The sequence below is a fragment of the Symsagittifera roscoffensis genome, chromosome 7, assembly GCF_963678635.1.
Source record: "Symsagittifera roscoffensis chromosome 7, txSymRosc1.1, whole genome shotgun sequence".
NCBI lineage: Eukaryota > Metazoa > Xenacoelomorpha > Acoela > Convolutidae > Symsagittifera > Symsagittifera roscoffensis.
The window spans coordinates 12,540,313-12,558,421 of NC_087068.1; the positions used below are offsets into that span (position 1 = coordinate 12,540,313).

An 18,109-nucleotide genomic window follows, 5' to 3' on the forward strand; every position below is an offset into this window, starting at 1 on the left:
TCACGCATCAAATGGAAATCACTATCTCCAGATAATCTATTGCATATTGAATTTCCTAACAAGTAGATTTTCTGCGAACGAAAAGAAAAACTTCATAGTTGCTGACTAAGCGAAAAAAAATTCCGCGAGATTTGATAAACATGGGATGTAGGTCAAATGGAAGAGCGCCCACTTATCAAGCCAGAAGTACGGGGAGCAATACTCCGCATCTCCAAAGTTAAGGACATCGAGTTTTTAATTAACTTTCTTCAGAAAACTACTGAATATTGAAATCTTATACAAGAAATACCTTCCCAGAAAATTTATAACCTCTTGTTTGCCGACTGAAACAAAAGCTTCCTCGATATTTCTAAATTATGGGGATGTAGCGCAAATAGTAGAGATCTCGCTTTGCATGCGAGAGGTACGGTGATCGATGCCCCGCATCTCCAAAGCTAGAGCCACTCATCAAATGGTAATCACTATCTCCAGATAATCTTTTGCATTTTGAAATTCGTAACAAGTAGATTTTCTGCGAACGAAAAGAAAAACTTCAAAGTTGCTGACTAAGCGAAAAAAAATTCGCGAGAATTGATAAACATGGGATGTAGGTCAAATGGTAGAGCGTCTACTTAGCAAGCCAGAAGTACGGGAGCAATACCCCGCATCTCCGAAGTTAAGGACATCGAGCAATTAATTAACCTTCTTCAGAAAACTACTGAATATTGAAGTCTTATACAAGAAATACCTTCCAAGAAAAATTTTAACCTCTTGTTTGCCGACTGAAACAAAAGCTTCCTCGACAGTTGAAAATCATGGGGATGTAGCTCAAATGGTAGAGCGCTCGCTTAGCATGCGAGAGGTACGGGGATCAATGACCCGCATCTCCAAATCTAGAGTCACTCATCAAATGGTAATCGCTATCTCCAGATAATCTATTGCATATTGAAATTCCTAACAAGTAGATTTTCTGAGAACGAAAAGAAAAACTTCATAGTTGCTGACTAAGCGAAAAAAAATTCCGCGAGATTTGAAAAACATGGGATGTAGGTCAAATGGTAGAGCGCCCACTTATCAAGCCAGAAGTACGGGGAGCAATACCCCGCATCTCCAAAGTTAAGGACATCGAGTTTTTAACTAATTTTCTTCAGAAAACTACTGAATATTGAAATCTTATACAAGAAATACCTTCCCAGAAAATTTATAACCTCTTGTTTGCCGACTGAAATAAAAGCTTCCTCGACAGTTCTAAACTATGGGGATGTAGCTCAAATGGTAGAGCGCTCGCTTTGCATGCGAGAGGTACGGGGATCGATGCCCCGAATCTCCAAAACTAGAGCCACTCATCAAATGGTAATCACTATCTGCAGATAATCTATTGCATATTGAAATTCCTAACAAATAGATTTTCTGCGAACGAAAAAAAAACGTCATAGTTGCTGACTAAGCGAAAAAAATTCCGCGAGATTTGATAAACATGGGATGTAGGTCAAATGGTAGAGCGCCCACTTATCAAGCCAGAAGTACGGGGAGCAATACCCCGCATCTCCAAAGTTAAAAACATCGAGTTTTTAATTAACTGTGTTCAGAAAACTAATGAATATTGAAGTCTTATACAAAAAATACCTTCCAAGAAAAATTTTAACCTCTTGTTTGCCGACTGAAACAAAAGCTTCCTCGACAGTTATAAATCATGGGGATGTAGCTCAAATGGTAGAGCGCTCTCTTAGCATGCGAGAGGTACGGGGATCATTGCCCCGCATCTCCAAATCTAGAGTCACTCATTAAATGGTAATCACTATCTCCAGATAATCTATTGCATTTTGAAATTCCTAACAAGTAGATTTTCTGCGAACGAAAAGAAAAGCTACATAGTTGCTGACTAAGCGAAAAAAAGTTCCGCGAGATTTGATAAACATGGGATGTAGGTCAAATGGTAGAGCGCCCACTTATCAAGCCAGAAGTACGGGGAGCAATACCCCGCATCTCCAAAGTTAAGGACATCGAGTTTTTAATTAATTTTCTTCAGAAAACTACTGAATATTGAAATCTTATACAAGAAATACCTTCCCAGAAAATTTTTAACCTCTTGTTTGGCAACTGAAACAAAAGCTTCCTCGACAGTTCTAAATTATGGGGATGTAGCTCAAATGGTAGAGCGTTCTCTTTGCATTCGAGAGGTACGGGGATCGATGTCCGGCATCTCCAAAACTGGAGCCACTCATCAAATGGTAATCACTATCTGCAGATAATCCCAATTTTCTGCGAACGAAAAAAAAACTTCATAGTTGCTGACTAAGCGAAAGAAAATTCCGCGAGATTTGAGAAACATGGGATGTAGGTCAAATGTTAGAGCGCCTACTTAGCAAGCCAGAAGTACGGGGAGCAATACCCCGCATCTCCGAAGTTAAGGACATCGCGCAATTAATTAACTTTCTTCAGAAAACTACTGAATATTGAAGTCTTTTACAAGAAATACCTTCCAAGAAAAATTTTAACCTCTTGTTTGCCGACTGAAACAAAAGCTTCCTCGATAGTTATAAATCATGGGGATGTAGCTCAAATGGTAGAGCGCTCGCTTAGAATGCGAGAGGTACGTGGATCAATGCCCGCATCTTCAAATCTAGAGTCACTCATCAAATGGTAATCATTATCTCCAGATAATCTATTGCTTATTGAAATTGCTAACAAGTAGATTTTCTGCGAACGAAAAGAAAAACTTCATAGTTGCTGACTAAGCGAAAAAAAATTCCGCGAGATATGATAAACATGGGATGTAGGTCAAATGGTAGAGCGCCCACTTATCAAGCCAGAAGTACGGGTAGCAATACCCCGCATCTCTAAAATTAAGGACATCGAGTTTTTAATTAATTTTCTTCAGAAAACTACTGAATATTGAAATCTTATATCAGAAATACCTACCCAGAAAATTTATAACCTCTTGTTTGCCGACTGAAACAAAAGCTTCCTCGACAGTTCTAAACTATGGGGATGTAGCTCAAATGGTAGACCGCTCGCTTTGCATGCGAGAGGTACGGGGATCGATGCCCCGCATCTCCAAAACTAGAGCCACTCATCAAAGGGTAATCACTATCTCCAGATAATCTATTGCATATTGAAATTCCTAACAAGTAGATTTTCTGCGAACGAAAAGAAAAACTTCATAGTTGCTGACTAAGCGAAAAAAACTTCCGCGAGATTTGATAGTAATAGGTATGAAGGTCAAATGGTAGAGCGCCCACTTAGCAAGCCAGAAGTATAGGGAGCAATACCCCGCATCTCCGAAGTTAAGGACATCGAGCAATTAAATAACTTTCTTCAGAAAACTACTGAATTTTGAAGTCTTATACAATAAATACCTTCCCAGAAAAATTATAACCTCTAGTTTGCCGACTGAAACAAAAGCTTACTCGACAGTGCTAAACCATGTGTATGAAGCTCAAATGGTAGAGTGGTACGGGGATCGAAGCCCCGCATCTACTCTTAAATACAAGAGTAACTCCTTAAATGGCATTTACTAACTGCAGATAGTCTATTGCATATTGAAATTCCTAAAGAGCAGATTTCCTGCGAACGAAAAGAAAGTTTTCATAGTTGCTGACTAAGCGAAAAAGCTTCCGCGAGATTTGATGGTAATAGATATAAAGGTCAAATGGTAGAGCGCCCACTTAGCAAGCCAGAAGTATGGGGAGCAATACTCCGCATGTCCGAAGTTAAGGACATCGAGCAATTGAATAACTTCCTTCAGAAAGCTACTGAATATTGAAATCTTATACAAGAAATACCTTCCCAGAACATTTATAACCTCTTGTTTGCCGACTGAAACAAAAGCTTCCTCGACAGTTCTAAACTATGGGGATGTAGCTCAAATGGTAGCATGCGAGAGGTACGGGGATCGGTGCCCCGCATCTCCAAAACCAGAGCCACGCATCAAATGGTAATCACTATCTCCAGATAATCTATTGCATATTGAAATTCCCAACAAGTAGATTTTCTGCGAACGAAAAGAAAAACTTCATAGTTGCTGACTAAGCGAAAAAAAACTTCCGCGAGATTTGATAATAATGGGTATGAAGGTCAAATGGTAGAGCGCCCACTTAGCAAGCCAGAAGTATGGGGAGCAATACTCCGCATCTCCGAAGTTAAGGACATCGAGCAATTAATTAACTTCCTACAGAAAGCTACTGAATATTGAAATCTTAGACAAGAAATACCTTCCCAGAACATTTATAACCTCTTGTTTGCCGACTGAAACAAAAGCTTCCTCGACAGTTCTAAACTATGGGGATGTAGCTCAAATGGTAGCATGCGAGAGGTACGGGGATCGATGCCCCGCATCTCCAAAACTAGAGCCACTCATCAAATGGTAATCACTATCTCCAGATAATCTATTGCATATTGAAATTCCTAACAAGTAGATTTTCTGCGAACGAAAAGAAAAACTTCACAGTTGCTGACTAAGCGAAAAAAACTTCCGCGAGATTTGATAGTAATAGGTATGAAGGTCAAATGGTAGAGCGCCCACTTAGCAAGCCAGAAGTATAGGGAGCAATACCCCGCATCTCCGAAGTTAAGGACATCGAGCAATTAAATAACTTTCTTCAGAAAACTACTGAATTTTGAAGTCTTATACAATAAATACCTTCCCAGAAAAATTATAACCTCTAGTTTGCCGACTGAAACAAAAGCTTCCTCGACAGTGCTAAACCATGTGTATGAAGCTCAGATGGTAGAGTGGTACGGGGATCGAAGCCCCGCATCTACTCTTAAATACAAGAGTAACTCCTTAAATGGCATTTACTAACTGCAGATAGTCTATTGCATTTTGAAATTCCTAAAGAGCAGATTTCCTGCGAACGAAAAGAAAGTTTTCATAGTTGCTGACTAAGCGAAAAAGCTTCCGCGAGATTTGATGGTAATAGATATAAAGGTCAAATGGTAGAGCGCCCACTTAGCAAGCCAGAAGTATGGGGAGCAATACTCCGCATGTCCGAAGTTAAGGACATCGAGCAATTGAATAACTTCCTTCAGAAAGCTACTGAATATTGAAATCTTATACAAGAAATACCTTCCCAGAACATTTATAACCTCTTGTTTGCCGACTGAAACAAAAGCTTCCTCGACAGTTCTAAACTATGGGGATGTAGCTCAAATGGTAGCATGCGAGAGGTACGGGGATCGGTGCCCCGCATCTCCAAAACCAGAGCCACTCATCAAATGGTAATCACTATCTCCAGATAATCTATTGCATATTGAAATTCCTAACAAGTAGATTTTCTGCGAACGAAAAGAAAAACTTCACAGTTGCTGACTAAGCGAAAAAAACTTCCGCGATATTTGATAATAATGGGTATGAAGGTCAAATGGTAGAGCGCCCACTTAGCAAGCCAGAAGTATGGGGAGCAATACTCCGCATCTCCGAAGTTAAGGACATCGAGCAATTAATTAACTTCCTACAGAAAGCTACTGAATATTGAAATCTTAGACAAGAAATACCTTCCCAGAACATTTATAACCTCTTGTTTGCCGACTGAAACAAAAGCTTCCTCGACAGTTCTAAACTATGGGGATGTAGCTCAAATGGTAGCATGCGAGAGGTACGGGGATCGATGCCCCGCATCTCCAAAACTAGAGCCACTCATCAAATGGTAATCACTATCTCCAGATAATCTATTGCATATTGAAATTCCTAACAAGTAGATTTTCTGCGAACGAAAAGAAAAACTTCACAGTTGCTGACTAAGCGAAAAAAACTTCCGCGATATTTGATAGTAATAGGTATGAAGGTCAAATGGTAGAGCGCCCACTTAGCAAGCCAGAAGTATAGGGAGCAATACCCCGCATCTCCGAAGTTAAGGACATCGAGCAATTAAATAACTTTCTTCAGAAAACTACTGAATTTTGAAGTCTTATACAATAAATACCTTCCCAGAAAAATTATAACCTCTAGTTTGCCGACTGAAACAAAAGCTTCCTCGACAGTGCTAAACCATGTGTATGAAGCTCAAATGGTAGAGTGGTACGGGGATCGAAGCCCCGCATCTACTCTTAAATACAAGAGTAACTCCTTAAATGGCATTTACTAACTGCAGATAGTCTATTGCATTTTGAAATTCCTAAAGAGCAGATTTCCTGCGAACGAAAAGAAAATTTTCATAGTTGCTGACTAAGCGAAAAAAACTTCCGCGAGATTTGATGGTAATAGGTATGAAGGTCAAATGGTAGAGCGCCCACTTAGCAAGCCAGAAGTATGGGGAGCAATACTCCGCATGTCCGAAGTTAAGGACATCGAGCAATTGAATAACTTCCTTCAGAAAGCTACTGAATATTGAAATCTTATACAAGAAATACCTTCCCAGAACATTTATAACCTCTTGTTTGCCGACTGAAACAAAAGCTTCCTCGACAGTTCTAAACTATGGGGATGTAGCTCAAATGGTAGCATGCGAGAGGTACGGGGATCGGTGCCCCGCATCTCCAAAACCAGAGCCACGCATCAAATGGTAATCACTATCTCCAGATAATCTATTGCATATTGAAATTCCCAACAAGTAGATTTTCTGCGAACGAAAAGAAAAACTTCATAGTTGCTGACTAAGCGAAAAAAAACTTCCGCGAGATTTGATAATAATGGGTATGAAGGTCAAATGGTAGAGCGCCCACTTAGCAAGCCAGAAGTATGGGGAGCAATACTCCGCATCTCCGAAGTTAAGGACATCGAGCAATTAATTAACTTCCTACAGAAAGCTACTGAATATTGAAATCTTAGACAAGAAATACCTTCCCAGAACATTTATAACCTCTTGTTTGCCGACTGAAACAAAAGCTTCCTCGACAGTTCTAAACTATGGGGATGTAGCTCAAATGGTAGCATGCGAGAGGTACGGGGATCGATGCCCCGCATCTCCAAAACTAGAGCCACTCATCAAATGGTAATCACTATCTCCAGATAATCTATTGCATATTGAAATTCCTAACAAGTAGATTTTCTGCGAACGAAAAGAAAAACTTCACAGTTGCTGACTAAGCGAAAAAAACTTCCGCGATATTTGATAGTAATAGGTATGAAGGTCAAATGGTAGAGCGCCCACTTAGCAAGCCAGAAGTATAGGGAGCAATACCCCGCATCTCCGAAGTTAAGGACATCGAGCAATTAAATAACTTTCTTCAGAAAACTACTGAATTTTGAAGTCTTATACAATAAATACCTTCCCAGAAAAATTATAACCTCTAGTTTGCCGACTGAAACAAAAGCTTCCTCGACAATGCTAAACCATGTGTATGAAGCTCAAATGGTAGAGTGGTACGGGGATCGAAGCCCCGCATCTACTCTTAAATACAAGAGTAACTCCTTAAATGGCATTTACTAACTGCAGATAGTCTATTGCATTTTGAAATTCCTAAAGAGCAGATTTCCTGCGAACGAAAAGAAAATTTTCATAGTTGCTGACTAAGCGAAAAAAACTTCCGCGAGATTTGATGGTAATAGGTATGAAGGTCAAATGGTAGAGCGGCCACTTAGCAAGCCAGAAGTATGGGGAGCAATACTCCGCATCTCCGAAGTTAAGGACATCGAGCAATTAAATAACTTCCTTCAGAAAGCTACTGAATATTGAAATCTTATACAAGAAATACCTTCCCAGAACATTTATAACCTCTTGTTTGCCGACTGAAACAAAAGCTTCCTCGACAGTTCTAAACTATGGGGATGTAGCTCAAATGGTAGCATGCGAGAGGTACGGGGAACGGTGCCCCGCATCTCCAAAACTAAAGCCACGCATCAAATGGTAATCACTATCTCCAGATAATCTATTGCATATTGAAATTCCCAACAAGTAGATTTTCTGCGAACAAAAAGAAAAACTTGATAGTTGCTGACTAAGCGAAAAAAAACTTCCGCGAGATTTGATAATAATGGGTATGAAGGTCAAATGGTAGAGCGACCACTTAGCAAGCCAGAAGTATGGGGAGCAATACCCCGCATCTCCGAAGTTAAGGACATCGAGCAATTAACTAACTTTCTTCAGAAAACTACTGAATATTGAAGTGTTATACAATAAATATCTTCCCAGAAAAATTATCACCTCTAGTTTGCCGACTGAAACAAAAGCTTCCTCGACAGTGCTAAACCATGGGTATGAAACTCAAATGGTAGAGTGGTACGGGGATCGAAGCCCCTCATCTACAAATACAAGAGTAACTCCTTAAATGGTATTTACTAACTGCAGATAGTCTATTGCATATTGAAATTCCTAAAGAGCAGATTTCCTGCGAACGAAAAGAAATTTTTCATAGTTGCTGACTAAGCGAAAAAAACTTCCGCGAGATTTGATGGTAATAGGTATGAAGGTCAAATGGTAGAGCGCCTTCTTAGCAAGCCAGAAGTATGGGGAGCAATACTCCGCATCTCCGAAGTTAAGGACATCGAGCAATTAATTAACTTCCTTCAGAAAGCTACTGAATATTGAAATCTTATACAAGAAAAACCTTCCCAGAACATTTAAAACATCTTGTTTGCCGACTGAAACAAAAGCTTCCTCGACAGTTCTAAACTATGGGGATGTAGCTCAAATGGTAGCATGCGAGAGGTACGGGGATCGATGCCCCGCATTTCCAAAACTAGAGCCACTCATCAAATGGTAATCACTATCTCCTGATAATCTATTGCATATTGAAATTCTCAACAAGTAGATTTTCTGCGAACGAAAAGAAAAATTTCATAGTTGCTGACTAAGCGGAAAAAACTTCCGCGAGATTTGATAGTAATAGGTATGAAGGTCAAATGGTAGAGCGCACAAATAGCAAGCCAGAAGTACGGGGAGCAATACCCCGCCGCATCTCCAAAGATAAGGGCATCGAGCATTTAATTCACTTTCTTCAGAAAACTACTGAATATTGAAATCTTATACAATAAATACCTTCCCAGAAAAATTATAACCTCTAGTTTGCCGACTGAAACAAAAGCTTCCTCGACAGTGCTAAACCATGGGTATGAAGCTCAAATGGTAGAGTGGTACGGGGATCGAAGCCCCGCATCTACTCTTAAATACAAGAGTAACTCCTTAAATGGTATTTACTAACTGCAGATAGTCTATTGCATATTGAAATTCCTAAAGAGCAAATTTCCTGCGAACGAAAAGAAAATTTTCATAGTTGCTGACTAAGCGAAAAAAACTTCCGCGAGATTTGATGGTAATAGGTATGAAGGTCAAATGGTAGAGCGCCCACTTAGCAAGCCAGAAGTATGGGGAGGAATACTCCGCATCTCCGAAGTTAAGGACATCGAGCAATTAATTAACTTCCTTCAGAAAGCTACTGAATATTGAAATCTTATACAAGAAATACCTTCCCAGTACATTTATAACCTCTTGTTTGCCGACTGAAACAAAAGCTTCCTCGACAGTTCTAAACTATGGGGATGTAGCTCAAATGGTAGCATGCGAGAGGTACAGGGATCGATGCCCCGCATCTCCAAAACTAGAGCCACTCATCAAATGGTAATCACTATCTCCAGATAATCTATTGCATATTGAAATTCCTAACAAGTAGATTTTCTGCGATTGAAAAGAAAAACTTCATATTGCTGACTAAGCGAAAAAAACTTCCGCGAGATTTGATGGTAATAGGTATGAAGGTCAAATGGTAGAGCGCCCACTTAGCAAGCCAGAAGTATGGGGAGCAATACTCCGCATCTCCGAAGTTAAGGACATCGAGCAATTAATTAACTTGCTTCAGAAAGTTACTGAATATTGAAATCTTATACAAGAAATACCTTCCCAGGACATTTATAACCTCTTGTTTGCCGACTGAAAAAAAAGCTTCCTCGACAGTTTTAAACTATGGGGATGTAGCTCAAATGGTAGCATGCGAGAGATACGGGGATCGATTCCCCGCATCTCCAAAACTAGAGACACTCATCAAATGGTAATCACTAGCTCCAGATAATCTATTGCATATTGAAATTCCCAACAAGTAGATTTTCTGCGAACGAAAAGAAAAACTTCATAGTTGCTGACTAAGCGAAAAAAAACTTCCGCGAGATTTGATAGTAATAGGTATGAAGGTCAAATGGTAGAGCGCCCACTCAGCAAGCCAGAAGTATGGGGAGCAATACCCCGCATCTCCGAAGTTAAGGACATCGAGCCATTAACTAACTTTCTTCAGAAAACTACTGAATATTGAAGTCTTATACAATAAATACCTTCCCAGAAAAAATATAACCTTTAGTTTGCCGACTGAAACAAAAGCTTCCTCGACAGTGCTAAACCATGGGTATGAAGCTCAAATGGTAGAAAGGTACGGGGATCGAAGCCCCGCATCTACAAATACAAGAGTAACTCCTTAAATGGTATTTACTAACTGCAGATAGTCTATTGCATATTGAAATTCCTAAAAAGCAGATTTCCTGCGAACGAAAAGAAAATTTTCATAGTTGCTGACTAAGCGAAAAAAACTTCCGCGAGATTTGATATTAATAGGTATGAAAGTCAAATGTTGGAGCGCTCATTTAGCATGCCATAAGTACGGGAATCAATAACCCGCATCTCCGAAGTTAAGGACATCGAGCAATTAATTAACTTTCTTCAGAAAACTACTGAAAATTGAAGTCTTATACAAGAAATACCTTCCCAGAAAAATTATAACCTCTAGTTTGCCGACTGAAACAAAAGCTTCCTCGACAGTGCTAAACCATGGGTATGAAGCTCAAATGGTAGAGTGGTACGGGGATCGAAGCCCCGCATCTACAAATACATGAGTAACTCCTTAAATGGTATTTACTAACTGCAGATAGTCTATTGCAAATTGAAATTCCTAAAGAGCAGATTTCCTGTGAACGAAAAGAAAATTTTCATAGTTGCTGACTAAGCGAAAAAAACTTCCGCGAGATTTGATACTAATGGGGATGTATGTCAAATGGCAGAGCGCCCACTTAGCAAGCCAGAAGTGCGGGCAGCAATACCCCGCATCTCCGAAGTTAAGGACATCGAGCAATTAATTAACTTTCTTCAGAAAACTACTGAATATTGAAATCTTATACAAGAAATACCTTCCCAGAAAATTTATAACCTCTTGTATCCGACTCAAACAAAAGCTTCCTCGACAGTGCTAAACCATGGGTATGAAGCTCAAATGGTAGAAAGGTACGGGGATCGAAGCCCCGCATCTACAAATACAAGAGTAACTCCTTAAATGGTATTTACTAACTGCAGATAGTCTATTGCATATTGAAATTCCTAAAGAGCAGATTTCCTGCGAACGAAAAGAAAATTTTCATAGTTGCTGACTAAGCGAAAAAAACTTCCGCGAGATTTGATATTAATAGGTATGAAAGTCAAATGTTGGAGCGCTCATTTAGCATGCCATAAGTACGGGAATCAATAACCCGCATCTCCGAAGTTAAGGACATCGAGCAATTAATTAACTTTCTTCAGAAAACTACTGAAAATTGAATTCTTATACAAGAAATACCTTCCCAGAAAAATTATAACCTCTAGTTTGCCGACTGAAACAAAAGCTTCCTCGACAGTGCTAAACCATGGGTATGAAGCTCAAATGGTAGAGTGGTACGGGGATCGAAGCCCCGCATCTACAAATACAAGAGTAACTCCTTAAATGGTATTTACTAACTGCAGATAGTCTAGTGCATATTGAAATTCCTAAAGAGCAGATTTCCTGTGAACGAAAAGAAAATTTCATAGTTGCTGACTAAGCGAAAATAAACTTCCGCGAGATTTGATGGTAATAGGTATGAAGGTCAAATGGTAGAGCGCCCACTTAGCAAGCCAGAAGTGCGGGGAGCAATACCCCGCATCTCCGAAGTTAAGGACATCGAGCAATTATTTAACTTTCTTCAGAAAACTACTGAATATTGAAATCTTATACAAGAAATACCTTCCCAGAAAATTTATAACCTCTTGTTTGCCGACTGAAACAAAAGCTTCCTCGACAGTTCTAAACTATGGGGATGTAGCTCAAATGGTAGAGTGGTACGGGGATCGAAGCCCCGCATCTACAAATACAAGAGTAACTCCTTAAATGGTATTTACTAACTGCAGATAGTCTAGTGCATATTGAAATTCCTAAAGAGCAGATTTCCTGTGAACGAAAAGAAAATTTCATAGTTGCTGACTAAGCGAAAAAAAACTTCCGCGAGATTTGATGGTAATAGGTTTGAAGGTCAAATGGTAGAGCGCCCACTTAGCAAGCCAGAAGTGCGGGGAGCAATACCCCGCATCTCCGAAGTTAAGGACATCGAGCAATTATTTAACTTTCTTCAGAAAACTACTGAATATTGAAATCTTATACAAGAAATACCTTCCCAGAAAATTTATAACCTCTTGTTTGCCGACTGAAACAAAAGCTTCCTCGACAGTTCTAAACTATGGGGATGTAGCTCAAATGGTAGAGTGGTACGGGGATCGAAGCCCCGCATCTACAAATACAAGAGTAACTCCTTAAATGGTATTTACTAACTGCAGATAGTCTATTGCATATTGAAATTCCTAAAGAGCGGATTTCCTGTGAACGAAAAGAAAATTTTCATAGTTGCTGACTAAACGAAAAAAACTTCCGCGAGATTTGATACTAATGGGGATGTATGTCAAATGGTAGAGCGCCCACTTAGCAAGCCAGAAGTGCGGGGAGCAATACCCCGCATCTCCGAAGTTAAGGACATCGAGCAATTAATTAACTTTCTTCAGAAAACTACTGAATATTGAAATCTTATACAAGAAATACCTTCCCAGAAAATTTATAACCTCTTGTATCCGACTCAAACAAAAGCTTCTTCGACAGTTCTAAACTATGGGGATGTAGCTCAAATGGTAGCGTGCGAGAGGTACGGGGATCGATGCCCCGCATCTCCAAAACTAGAGCCACTCATCAAATGGTAATCACTATCTCCAGATGATCTATTGCATATTGAAATTCCTAACAAGTAGATTTTCTGCGAACGATAAGAGAAACTTCATATTTGCTGAATAAGCGGGAAAAAAATTCCGCGAGATTTGATAGTAATCGGGATGAAGGTCAAATGGTAGAGCGCCCACTTAGCAAGCCAGAAGAACGGGGAGCAATACCCCGCATCTCCGAAGTTAAGGACATCGAGCAATTATTTAACTTTCCTCAGAAAACTACTGAATATTGAAATCTTATACAAGAAATACCTTCCCAGAAAATTTATAACCTCTTGTATCCGACTCAAACAAAAGCTTCTTCGACAGTTCTAAACTATGGGGATGTAGCTCAAATGGTAGCGTGCGAGAGGTACGGGGATCGATGCCCCGCATCTCCAAAACTAGAGCCACTCATCAAATGGTAATCACTATCTCCAGATGATCTATTGCATATTGAAATTCCTAACAAGTAGATTTTCTGCGAACGAAAAGAAAAACTTCATAGTTGCTGAATAAGCGAAAAAAACTTCCGCGAGATTTGATAGTAATAGGTATGAAGGTCAAATGGTAGAGCGCCCACTTAGCAAGCCAGAAGTATGGGGAGCAATACCCCGCATCTCCGAAGTTAAGGACATCGAGCAATTAATTAACTTTCTTCAGAAAACTACTGAATATTGAAGTCTTATACAATAAATACCTTACCAGAAAAATTATAACCTCTAGTTTGCCGACTGAAACAAAAGCTTCCTCGACAGTGCTAAACCATGGGTATGAAGCTCAAATGGTAGAGTGGTACGGGGATCGAAGCCCCGCATCTACAAATACAAGAGTAACTCCTTAAATGGTATTTACTAACTGCAGATAGTCTATTGCATTTTGAAATTCCTAAAGAGCAGATTTCCTGTGAACGAAAAGAAAATTTTCATAGTTGCTGACTAAGCGAAAAAAAACTTCTGCGAGATTTGATGGTAATAGGTATGAAGGTCAAATGGTAGAGCGCCCACTTAGCAAGCCAGAAGTATGGGGAGCAATACTCCGCATCTCCGAAGTTAAGGACATCGAGCAATTAATTAAATTTCTTCAGAAAACTACTGAATATTGAAATCTTATACAAGAAATAACTTCCCAGAAAATTTATAACCTCTTGTTTGCCGACTGAAACAAAAGCTTCCTCGACAGTTCTAAACTATGGGGAATGTAGCTCAAATGGTAGCATTCGAGAGGTACGGGGATCGATGCCCCGCATCTCCAAAACTAGAGCCACTCATCAAATGGTAATCACTATCTCCAGATAATCTATTGCATATTGAAATTCCTAACAAGTAGATTTTCTGCGAACGAAAAGAAAAACTTCATAGTTGCTGACTAAGCGAAAAAAAACTTCTGCGAGATTTGATGGTAATAGGTATGAAGGTCAAATGGTAGAGCGCCCACTTAGCAAGCCAGAAGTATGGGGAGCAATACTCCGCATCTCCGAAGTTAAGGACATCGAGCAATTAATTAAATTTCTTCAGAAAACTACTGAATATTAAAGTCTTATACAAGAAAAACCTTCCCAAAAAAATTTTAACCTCTTGTTTGCCGACTGAAACAAAAGATTCCTCGACTGTTTTAAACTATGGGGATGTAGCTCAAATGGTAGAGCGCTCGCTTTGCATGCGAGAGGTACGGGGATCGATGCCCCGCATCTCGAAAACTAGAGCCAGTCATCATTTGGTAATCACTATCTCCAGATAATCTATTGCAGATTGAAATTCCTAACTAGTAGATTTTCTGCGAACGAAAAGAAAAACTTCATAGTTGCTGACCAAGCGAAAAAAAAATTCCGCGAGATTTGATAAACATGGAATGTAGGTCAAATGGTAGAGCGCCTACTTAGCCAGCCAGAAGTACGGGGAGCAATACCCCGCATCTCGGAAGTTAAGGACATCGAGCAATTATTTAACTTTCCTCAGAAAACTACTGAATATTAAAGTCTTATACAAGAAATACCTTCCAAGAAAAATTTTAACCTCTTGTTTGCCGACTGAAACAAAAGCTTCCTCGACAGTTAGAAAGCATGGGGATGTAGCTCATATGGTACAGCGACCGCTTAGCATGCGAGAGGTACGTGGATCAATGCCCCGCATCTCCAAAACTAGAGTCACTCAGCAAATGGTAATCACTATCTCCAGATAATGTATTGCATATTGAAATTCCTAACAAGTAGATTTTCTGCGAACGATAGGAAACTTCATATTTGCTGAATAAGCGAAAAAAAATTCCGCGAGATTTGATAGTAATGGGGATGAAGGTCAAATGGTAGAGCACCCACTTAGCAAGCCAGAAGAACGGGGAGCAATACCCCGCATCTCCGAAGTTAAGGACATCGAGCAATTATTTAACTTTCCTCAGAAAACTACTGATTATTGAAGTCTTATACAATAAATACCTTCCCAGAAAAATTATAACCTCTAGTTTGCCGACTGAAACAAAAGCTTCCTCGACAGTGCTAAACCATGGGTATGAAGCTCAAATGGTAGAGTGGTACGGGGATCGAAGCCCCGCATCTACAAATACAAGAGTAACTCCTTAAATGGTATTTACTAACTGCAGATAGTCTATTGCATATTGAAAGTCCTAAATAGCAGATTTCCTGCGAACGAAAAGAAAATTTTCATAGTTGCTGACTAAGCGAAATAAACTTCCGCGAGATTTGATGGTAATAGGTATGAAGGTCAAATGGTGGAGCGCCCACTTAGCAAGCCAGAAGTATGGGGAGCAATACCCCGCATCTCCGAAGTTAAGGACATCGAGCAATTATTTAACTTTCCTCACAAAACTACTGAATATTGAAGTCTTATACAATAAATACCTTCCCAGAAAAATTATAACCTCTAGTTTGCCGACTGAAACAAAAGCTTCCTCAACAGTGCTAAACCATGGGGATGTAGCTCAAATGGTAGCATGCGAGAGGTACGGGAATTGATGCCCCGCATCTCCAAAACTAGAGCCACTCATCAAATGGTAATCACTATCTCCAGATAATCTATTGCATATTGAAATTCCTAACAAGTAGATTTTCTGCGAACGAAAAGAAAAACTTCATAGTTGCTGACTAAGCGAAAAAGAATTCCGCGAGATTTGATAAACATGGGATGTAGGTCAAATGGTAGAGCGCCTACTTAGCCAGCCAGAAGTACGGGGAGCAATACCCCGCATCTCCGAAGTTAAGGACATCGAGCAATTATTTTACTTTCCTCAGAAAACTACTGAATATTGAAGTCTTATACAAGAAATACCTTCAAAGAAAAATTTTAACCTCTTGTTTGCCGACTGAAACAAAAGCTTCCTCGACAGTTAGAAAGCATGGGGATGTAGCTCAAATGGTACAGCGCTCGCTTAGATTGCGAGAGGTACGTGGATGAATGCCCCGCATCTCCAAAACTAGAGTCACTCATCAAATGGTAATCACTATCTCCAGATAATCTATTGCATATTGAAATTCCTAACAAGTAGATTTTCTGCGAACGATAAAAGAAACTTCATATTTGCTGAATAAGCGGAAAAAAAATTCCGCGAGATTTGATGGTAATAGGTATGAAAGTCAAATGGTAGAGCGCCCACTTAGCAAGCCAGAAGTATGGGGAGCAATACCCCGCATCTCCGAAGTTAAGGACATCGAGCAATTATTTAACTTTCCTCAGAAAACTACTGAATATTGAAGTCTTATACAATAAATACCCTCCCAGAAAAATTATAACCTCTAGTTTGCCGACTGAAACAAAAGCTTCCTCGACAGTGCTAAACCATGGGTATGAAGCTCAAATGGTAGAGTGGTACGGGGATCGAAGCCCCGCATCTACAAATACAAGAGTAACTCCTTAAATGGTATTTACTAACTGCAGATAGTCTATTACATATTGAAAGTCCTAAAGAGCAGATTTCCTGCGAACGAAAAGAAAATTTTCATAGTTGCTGACTAAGCGAAAAAAACTTCCGCGAGATTTGATGGTAATAGGTATGAAAGTCAAATGGTAGAGCGCCCACTTAGCAAGCCAGAAGTATGGGGAGCAATACCCCGCATCTCCGAAGTTAAGGACATCGAGCAATTATTTAACTTTCCTCAGAAAACTACTGAATATTGAAGTCTTATACAATAAATACCTTCGCAGAAAAATTTTAACCTCTTGTTTGCCGACTGAAACAAAAGCTTCCTCGACAGTTAGAAAGCATGGGGGGATGTAGCTCAAATGGTAGAGCGCCTACTTAGCCAGCCAGAAGTACGGGGAGCAATACCCCGCATCTCCGAAGTTAAGGACATCGAGCAATTATTTTACTTTCCTCAGAAAACTACTGAATATTGAAGTCTTATACAAGAAATACCTTCCAAGAAAAATTTTAACCTCTTGTTTGCCGACTGAAACAAAAGCTTCCTCGACAGTTAGAAAGCATGGGGATGTAGCTCAAATGGTACAGCGCTCGCTTAGATTGCGAGAGGTACGTGGATGAATGCCCCGCATCTCCAAAACTAGAGTCACTCATCAAATGGTAATCACTATCTCCAGATAATCTATTGCATATTGAAATTCCTAACAAGTAGATTTTCTGCGAACGATAAGAGAAACTTCATATTTGCTGAATAAGCGGAAAAAAATTCCGCGAGATTTGATAGTAATCGGGATGAAGGTCAAATGGTAGAGCGCCCACTTAGCAAGCCAGAAGAACGGGGAGCAATACCCCGCATCTCCGAAGTTAAGGACATCGAGCAATTATTTAACTTTCCTCAGAAAACTACTGAATATTGAAGTCTTATACAATAAATACCTTCCCAGAAAAATTATAACCTCTAGTTTGCCGACTGAAACAAAAGCTTCCTCGACAGTGCTAAACCATGGGTATGAAGCTCAAATGGTAGATTGGTACGGGGATCGAAGCCCCGCATCTACAAATACAAGAGTAACTCCTTAAATGGTATTTACTAACTGCAGATAGTCTATTGCATATTGAAAGTCCTAAAGAGCAGATTTCCTGCGAACAGATTTCCATTTGACCTACATCCCATTCGATAAACATGGGATGTAGGTCAAATGGTAGAGCGCCTACTTAGCCAGCCAGAAGTACGGGGAGCAATACCCCGCATCTCCGAAGTTAAGGACATCGAGCAGTTATTTAACTTTCCTCAGAACACTACTGAAATATTGAAGTCTTATACAAGAAATACCTTCCAAGAAAAATTTTAACCTCTTGTTTGA

At 39.7% G+C, this 18,109-nt stretch overlaps 1 protein-coding gene across 1 annotated transcript in view; it reads left to right on the plus strand.

Moving 5' to 3' along the window:
* Window positions 1–18,109, plus strand: part of LOC134851617 (uncharacterized) — a 168,142-nt gene that overhangs the window by 120,537 nt on the left and 29,496 nt on the right. The gene's annotated exons all lie outside the window — the stretch shown is intronic.